Here is a 9,778-nt window from a genome sequence, read left to right as displayed (position 1 = left end):
TACTACTTATGAAGATGTTACATTACCTGTACTGATCTAATGTACATTTTTGAGGAGGCAGTTCAGCCTGGGGCTCTTGTCCGTTTCTGGACTGATGCATCCATTATTAAGGGGCGCGCGCGCGCGCGCGCGCGCGAGAGAGAGAGAGAGAGAGAGAGAGAGAGAGAAACGCTGAGGCTTGAAGATAACAGAAGGCAAATCGATGGTCACGTTATTTTTTCCGTTCAAATGTCTGGTATTTTGCTCATTGTCCCAATATATGCTGTCTTTACGTAGAATGGAACTAACCCATACAAGATTCCTCCAGATGGCGTACGGTATAGGTCATATCGAACTTTTGGTTCCCTTTACAAGAAACACTACAGATTCAGTCATAAAATCTCATAATACAACCAAGGTCATCTAGCGACAGACAAATGACACAGGACTTCATTGAATAGTATCAACATAGAGCAAACATCTGACATCTAGATAGGGTCAGCTTGTACATCTAATATATGCACACGCAAGTCATTTAAAGAAAACAAATACAGAAAATATTGTGGCAGAGGTCAAATATCCACCATGACACCTCCTGTCACCTATTCTATGGACAACGACGAACGATTGAAATTAATTCTTCTGGCAGGGAAGGACATTATAAAGTAGTTTTATTACCAATTTATGTCAAAACATACCTATGACACATAGTAAACGGTTGTCCACAAAAACACGTGTTACATGTGCTATAAATGAGTTAATCGAACGCCAGTAATTAATACAGAGGCAACGTCAGTAATTAATACAAAGAACTTGAAAGGAGACCCAGATGTGTAACCCTCAATGATCTGAGAGTAAGATTATTCAATTCTGACAAGTGATTAATCGAGTACTCAGTATCCTGATAATTTGGATTATTTGTATGTGAAAATTAAAATAAAGTTTGCGGCAAATATTCAAATAATATACAAATACAATATAAAAGTAAGGATCAGGATCTATTAAAAGGAACTGCGACAACATCATCATCATTTTCTTCTTCTTTTTCTTTTTCTTCGTCGTCTTCTTCTTCTTCTTCTGTTATTATTATTATTATTATTATTATTATTATCCTCTGTTTATTCGCCTTCACCCTAATCGTAATTATTATCATCATAATCTTCGTCATTGTCGTCGTCGCTGCCTATGAAGAACCAGGAACCATAGCCAGAAACCTGTTACTCAATTTATGCGTATTCTACCAATGGCTGGATATATAAAGTGGGTTTTTTTTTCCTTTCTTCAAAAGAACATACAGCTGTTACCATAATTGAAATTTTTATATATTTTATTTTTAGACCCCTCCCAGGGATGAGAGTAAAAATTCGAAATGGTATCCTTATGCGCATGGATATCACATGGACAAATAATGTACCAAATTTTTTAATTTCCACACGGCAATTTAAGAGGAGATAGTTGCGTGCAAGCGTTTGAACGTTTAGAGAAGGCTATATAAATATTTCTGACACTGAATCATTAAGTTGACAGCAATTACAACAAAAACAACAAGACCCTGCTCCATCAGTAACTGCACCACTATATTTTAATCATCATATCACCATCGTTGTTGAGAAACATTATTTCGGATACTGAATCCAAATCATTGTAACATTTGTTTCATTCAGTCGTCTCAAAATGTCGGAACCCATCAGTCTGAAAAGCATACTTCTTTGTACGGTCATAGCCATTTTGCAATCTCATTTCTATATTTCTCTGACGACAGCAACATCGATACAATCATAAGAAGAAGTACCAGAAAAGACATATGGCGACTATTTGCAGGAAAATTGACAAGATTTACTCATTTTTGTCAGTTCATCGTGATCTAATTTTTCTTCTCTTTTAATTTGAAATTGGAATGATTTAATTCAGTTAGGACAAAAAGTTATACTCAGAGCGGAAGCTATTACATTACGAGTTTACCAGGAAAACACAGCAATCTTATTTGTATGTGTATTTGATAAAGGCAATTTGAACAAGCTCGATACGCAAAACTGTGTCATCTTTCGAGTACTCTGCAGACGACACTAATAATAAATCAAATCTTTATTGCAGCTTTCTAACAAATGACCATATTAATACGGTAGACGCATTAATATTATTTGTCATTTGTTAACATTGACACCGTATGGACTACCTCTCAATATCGAAACAAATAGAGAATGAATGGCTATCAGTTGGCGGGGGTGGGGTGGGCGGGGCGGGAGTGTCTTCATAACTTTGTCCATATATATATATATATATATATATATATATATATATATATATATATATATATATATATATATATATATATATATATATATATATATATATATATATATTATTTTCGATCTTGCTTAAAGTTTTGCCAGTGATTTTTGTATTAAATCTAAATGTGTTGGTATTCTTACTTACCCTTACGTGTTCTCGTTTATAATAGACCATGACTATTTATTTTCAATCTCATTACTAAATTCTCATTTAGTAAATACTTATTTACCGTTCGTTCATTGCCAGTCATAATAAAAATGGACGATGCAATTTTTTTCTAGTAGATTATGCATGCTGTTGTAAACTGTATTAATGTAATTAATTATATAACCCATCTTCACTAAATTGTTCAAACCTTTGCGATAAACTTTTGTATACAACCATAGTATCCAATTACTATTAGTGCGTATATCAGTCAAACAGCGATTCAAGTAAGTAGATACATTAATACTAATACAACTATCTTAACCGCAGTGTCGAGGTTAATATAATTTAAATTAATAAAACTTTTCAACCTCATTGTCCGCGTGAATGAAGAAAAAAAAATCATCCTTTTATCCAAAGTTTAATCTATGTGGAATAAAGGTGCACCAAAATGATGTTTCAAGAACTTTTCTAAATTATTTTGCCACTAATAGGAGAATCTTTTAAGCGTGCTCGTTCCAGAATCGTACAAATTATGGCTTAGCCTCATCAAGGTATTTGAACTGTGCGTACAGCGTTAGATTTTGAAACTGCTTTGATAAACTATTAAAGGCCGTTTGATAATTACATTTCTGATAATCGTGGTGTTGACATTAGCAAGCGCAGCCCGTTTGATAGTGGGGTGCAATGGGAGAGAGAAGACTAAGGAAATTAAAAGCAGCTGTTGTTGCATCGGTAGCAGGACAGCTCCGGTGGCCTAAGTGGTTAGAGCTTACGCCCAGGTTCGAACCCCGGACGAGTCATACCAAAGACTTATCAAAATGGCACTAGAAGCTGCCTCGCTTTGCGCTCAGCATTAAGAGGTTAGCGTAAGGACTGGTAGGCCTGGTGGAAGGATAATGTGACTACATGGGACATGATGCTACATGTCTGCGGCATGATGTCCAGTGCCAGTGCTAGACTATAAACTGCCACACTGCAGACATTGTAGAGATATGACTCAAATTGTTAAAGCGACATTAAAAATTCAAGACACGAAAACACACACACGCACACACACACAGATCCATACCAGACATATTTTCATTTTTGATTTTTGTGTTGTTTTGTTCTGATTTTGTTGTTGTTGTTGTTCTTGTTCTTTACAATATTTAGTAGACTGCCATACCTAAGCAACTTTATCACTTTTTGGAATATCGGAATCCTGTTTAGTACACATATTTCAGTCATTTTAATGCTTTATGTGATACCTAGGCACAGCTGAACTTGAAAAAACAGGTCTTACAAACACGAGTATTTTCTCAATATCGTCTGTTCTATTATAGTTTGAAGTCGAAATTATTTTCGTTTGTTTTCGTATAGCATATCCTCTATTCATGAGTCACTCGTAAATTCTCAAGTCTGCTCAAACTTTACGACCTGTCTAGGAAGATAGTACAAACTGTATTGACAACACCGGCTTGATAGTCCGTATTATATGTGCTCAGACTGTGACGCTTATCTTTCCAAGCTAATCAATGCTAACAAGAAGAACCTAGTTACACATTTTAATTATCGATCATTCTCCATAGAACACAATTAATTTTACTACATATTCTCTACTTTTGTTTCTCAGTACTGAACTTTGCACCATATGACAAAAAATGCAAATCATATGTTAATCTAAAATACTGTCAAATATAACTTCACCAGCAAACAAACCAGCATGCAATGGAACACAGATTTTACTTCCGGATTACTCACTGTGTACTGTGCCGAAACACAAACAACCACACCATAAGTTCATATTCTAAAGAACAAATGATTGCCTTTAAACCCATTACAAGAATGCCTAAATCTATTTCTTGTATCACCACCAAAAAGAGAGAGGAAAAATGCTTTAAAAATAGACTGGGACTACATTCATGGGTACTGAATTGGAACTATTAATTGTAACCTAATTCGATACTTACAAATATCCTTTCATGTTATCCACGTAACAACTGTTTTTCGCAGTGAGACCTATTTCGGTTTGTTTGTATTCCTGTGTAACACTGCATAATCATCCCGAATCCTCTGTTTGTATTCATGTGTAATAATGCATGATCATCCCGAATCCTCTGTCTGTTGTCCCATGTAACAATGCATGATCATTCTGAATGCTCTGTTTGTAGTCATGTGTAACACGGCATGATCATCCAGAATTCTCTGTTTATATTCATATGTAACACTGCATGATCATCCCGAATCTTCTGTTTGTATTCCTATTTAACACTGCATAATCATCCCGAATCCTCTGTTTGTATTCATGTGTAACACTGCATGATCATCCAGAATCCTCTGTTTGTATTCATGTGTAACACTGCATGATCATCCCGAATCCTCTGTTTTTTTTCCCCGTGTAACACTCCATGATCATCCCGATTCCTCTGTTTGTATTCATGTGTAACACTGCAATTTCGGTTGTGTTCTCTCTCGAAAACATATATCTGCATTTTTACTTTTTCTTTACTTACATTTGGGTTTGCATATGTACTACTATCTATCAATCTGACAATCTATTTAAACAGATGCATAACTGATTACAAAATGGTATAAATGTTGGAACTGACAGGACATCCGATGATGATGATCATGGTCATGATCATGATGATAATGATTATTATTATTATTATTATTATTATTAAATATTATTATTATTATTATTATTATTATTATTATTATTATTATTATTATTATTTTAAGCTTTGTTATGTATATTTGATATAATTTATATCTGATTTAATTCTTTGTAAGTTTTTAAAAAATTTTATTGTATGTCAAAATAATGTTGCTCTGTTTACTAAGAGCTCATACTTTATCCAGAAAATAGTTTGACATTGACTGTTCATTTCTGTAAACATAAGGCTGACCTCTGATTCCCGACCTTAATTCAAATTTAGTGACAGTCACGTCAACAAGTTCGTTTTTATTTTATTTTTTTATTGTGGGAGTAATAAGAGTGAGATCGAGGCTTTATTGGATACATGACCCTATGCTTGTAAATAGTTTTTGTACAGCTAACAACTTTGTTTATTTTATTCTTAGAGTAAAATGATTGGTTTTTATCAAGGTCATACTGGGGCTACGTGAGTTTTTATATGTAAACATGATCACGTGATCCTCTATTTCGTAATTCCGGCATTTCCGAAATTGCACTTTAGTTAGTGTTAATAAATGACGCTTAGAGAGAATTGAGTCATTCTGGGCTTGAAAAAGCTAGATGTTGTTTCCTTCTGTTGAAGACAGTTTTTGAGTTATATGTTAATTCTTCTTCAGATTATTTGGATTCAAAAGGATTAATTCTTTTTTTCCTGGAAATATACGTATGCTCATACAGAATTCTTGAACAAAAACATTTCATAAGAAAAAGATTTTTTGGGATTTCCAAAACCGGAGGATTATTTATTGTGTTTTACAAGGAAATGTAGACAACCACACTGCACCGGATACAGCATATGTCATCGCCTTCCATCTTGGATTCTTCGTCGGGACTCGAACTTGAAATCATTATAACATTTCATTATTAGGACTTCTAACAATTTATTCGTGGATTATTCTTGGGTTATTTTTGGATTTGATTCTTAAAATCGTAAGTTGGTTTTTTAGCCTTCATTTTTACAGTATTCTTCCAGGGAAATAAATTATTTGTTAATTTTTTCAAAGCTTGTTGTTTTCAATCTTTCTTGTGTTGCTGTTTATTCGAGCCTAAACACGTAACAGAAGAATTGGGGGCTCGTCCGGGATTATTTTGAATTTAGGATAGAATATTTCAGAAAACTTTGTTTTTTAATTTGAACTCCCCATGTTTTTGAAACTTAGTGAAAATCCGCAAGCTTTTTCTAAAATGTCATCAAAAGTTGAAATTTTTCTTTCAAATACTACCCAGGAACAATTAGATCTTTTCAAAAAAGATGAATTGATTCAACTTGCAAGAAAATACGATCTTTCTGAGGTAAAGGCTTCCTTAACGAAAGAAGAAATAAGACATAGTTTGGTTCAGTACTTGGTAGAAAAGTATGTTTTGGATAAAAGTGATTTGGTTTCGATCAGTAAATCTATATCAGACACTGACATAAAAGTGAAGGCATTATAATTAAAATACAAGATGGAATTGGAGTTGAGGAAGCTGGAACTTCAGAAAGAAGAAAAGAAGAAAGAAAGACAAAAGCAGTTACAAGAAAAACAAATGCAGTTACAATATGAGAAAGAGCAGAGAGAGACATCAAAGAGAGAAAGAAAAACATGCAAATGCAGTTAGGTAAGGGAGAAAGAGATAAAGAAAGACAAATGCAGTTACAAAAAGGACAAATACAGTTACAGAAAGAGCAAATGCGTTTACAGTTGGAGAAAGAGAAGCTACAGAGTGAATATCAATGTAGAATGAAAGTAATGGAACTGGCAAGTGAAAAGCACATTCATATTTCAGATCCGAATTGAAGTTTTGATCTTGCGAAGAATATTAAATTAGTGCCCCCTTTCAAAGAAAAAGAAGTAGAAAAATATTTTACTCCTTTTTGAAAAAGTTGCTAAATATTTGAAATGGCCAAGGGAGCATTGGACTCATTTATTACAATGTGTACTCACTGGTAAGGCCAGTGATATTTACAATTCACTGTCAATTCACCAAAGTGGTGACTATAATACGGTTAAGGAATGCATCCTAAGGGGTAATGAGTTAGTCCCTGAAGCTTATCGATAAAAATTCAGAAACTATAGAAAAGAAGCTGGACAAACTCATGTCGAATTTGCTAGAGATGATAGATGATGCTTTAGCCAAGAAAGTTGAACGAGATTATGAATGTCTCAAACAAACTTGTATTACTTGAAGATTTCAAAAACAGTTCATATTTACGAGTATCAGAAAGAAAGCAGTTTATTTTAGCCTCCAGACGTAAAACAAGAGTTTAAGACCCAAAAATTTAAAGTATGGTTATAAATTAGCAAAACAATAATGCCCGACATAAAATTGAGATGTTGGAGGTGTGAATTCCAGTTATCAATTGATAATGCACGTGTATATTCAGGCTCTATGTCACTCTTGCTGCAGTGCTGGACCACAACAAAACTTAACACATCAGAAAGGAAACTACTGTCCTGCCAGTGTGCTTTCATGTACCAGTCTCAATAGATAACACTGGACAACAAATTTTTACAAAAGTCATGTTACTGAAATAAAATTAGTCAATTCTTATCAATTTTTATGTGCTGAACACGAATATGACAGTCAAATTGCAAAATTGGCTCTAGTTTTTTTGTAATCTGCAAGAAATTAATGTTTACATAACGAAATGCATTCCAATAGTAAAAGGTCAACTGTAATAGCCTACCTATAAAAAATCAAGTCATTGACTACATCTTAGATTTCTTCGCCTGTCTCTTGTACAGCTGTTCGGGAGCATCTCTGAGGAGTGTCCAGCAGTAGTCAGCCAGCATTGTAGTGGACCATTTTCCCTGGTATCTTTGTTCCATTGTTGCGATATCTTGATGAAAACGTTCGCCGTGTTCATCACTAACAATACCACAGTTGCTAGGAAAGAAATCCAAATGGGAATGAAGGAAGTGAATCTTTAGAGACATATTGCAGCCAAGTTTCTTATACTTCATCAACATGTCTTCTACTAGTTCCTTATAGTTTTCTGCCCTAACATTTCCGAGGAAGTTTGTAGAAACTAGGCGAAAAGCATTCCATGCTTGTTTCGCGTCACCTTCCAGCAAGTTGTTGAACCGGTCATCTTTGAAAAGCTCTCGAATCTGAGGACCCACAAAAACTCCCTCTTTAATCTTTGCTTCGCTGAGTCGAGGGAATTTTTCATGCAGGTATCGGAATGCTGGCAAAGTCCGGTCAATGGCTTTCACGAAGTTCTTCATCAAACCTAGTTTGATGTGAAGGGGTGGTAGCAAGATTTTCTGAGCCTCAACCAGAGCTGGGTGTTGGATATTCTTCTCTCCAATGGCTACATTCTGCCTGTGAGTCCATTCCTTCCTCATGTAGTGCATTTCCCTTGCTCGGCTATCCCACTCGCATAAGAAACACATGTATTTTGTATATCCTTGCTGCAGTCCCATTAAAAGGGCAACTACCTTCAAATCACCACAGAGGTGCCAGCTGTACTTGTTATACTCAATGGAATTCAGTAGCTGCCTTAAGTTATCGTATGTCTCTTTCATGTGGACAGCATACGCTACTGGAATAGATGGAAGAATGTTTCCATTGTGCAAAAGCACAGCCTTGAGACTCAGTTTCGAAGAGTCCACAAATAGTCTCCATTCTTGTGGGTCATGAGTGATTTTTAAAGCATTCATGAGGCCCTCAATATCGGAACAGAATATCAGATTACTTTCCTTTCTGAAGAAAGGCTCCAATTGCTGGTGGCGCTTTCGATATGCAGTAATTGTGACATCTTCTTCTAGAAGATTCCATTGTTGGAGTCTTGATCCTAGCAATTCTGCCTTGTTCTTTGATAAGTCCAAATCACGAATCAGGTCATTTAGTTCTTCCTGTGTTATTCTGTGTGGGGTTGATGATGCACCACAGTGAAAATCTGGATCACTGCATGCTGATGGACCAGGAGAAGAACAGGTCGACTCACCTTTGTCTTCGTCAGATGAATCAAGAGAATATTCTGCTGGAGGTTCTGGAATAGGAAGTCCCTCACCATGTGGAACTGGTCTCAATGCAGACGGAATGTTTGGGTAGACTATTCTCGACTTCTTTCGCTTCGTTATTCCGCGGAGCCCAAGGCTTGTCTTGGTCAGCAACCTTGCATCCGAAGTAAAGATGATATGCCTTCTTCACTTGAGAATTGATACTTTTCTTCTGGTTGGCAAATGTCACTTCCCCTCAAATATAGCAAAAATTGTCCGCGGTATTAACACACTTTCGAGGCATTACTGTTCTTTATTGTACGTAAATGGATAAAATAATAAGTTTTATGTAACAGTAGCTTGAACTGTCTCGCACAACGTCTAAAATATTTTAAATGCTGAACCTATCTGATTGGGCTTTATATAGTACACTGCTTACGTCAGCTTCAGCAGCCGCCTGGCATTAGTATAATAGGCCTACACATGTATAGTACACTGCTGACGTCAACTTACTTCAGCAGCCGCATGGCATTAGTATTGCATTGCATCAGAAAATGATGCAATCAACTGTGGATGATGTGAGCATGATGGTATTATGCAGTGTTACATCATTATTCCGGATGTTGCTGCAGTCCTACTGGAGAAATTTACACAGTGAAACATAGAAAATGAGGTATATGAATATCTTCAAAACGAGAGCCAATACAAATTTTTCACGGTTATATTCGTGTTCGGCACACCAAAATACTACAGATTA

Source organism: Sinohyriopsis cumingii, chromosome 3 (assembly GCF_028554795.1).
Source record: "Sinohyriopsis cumingii isolate HCF-2022 chromosome 3, ASM2855479v2, whole genome shotgun sequence".
Lineage (NCBI taxonomy): Eukaryota > Metazoa > Mollusca > Bivalvia > Unionida > Unionidae > Sinohyriopsis > Sinohyriopsis cumingii.
Note: the sequence above shows the minus strand (reverse complement) of the source record.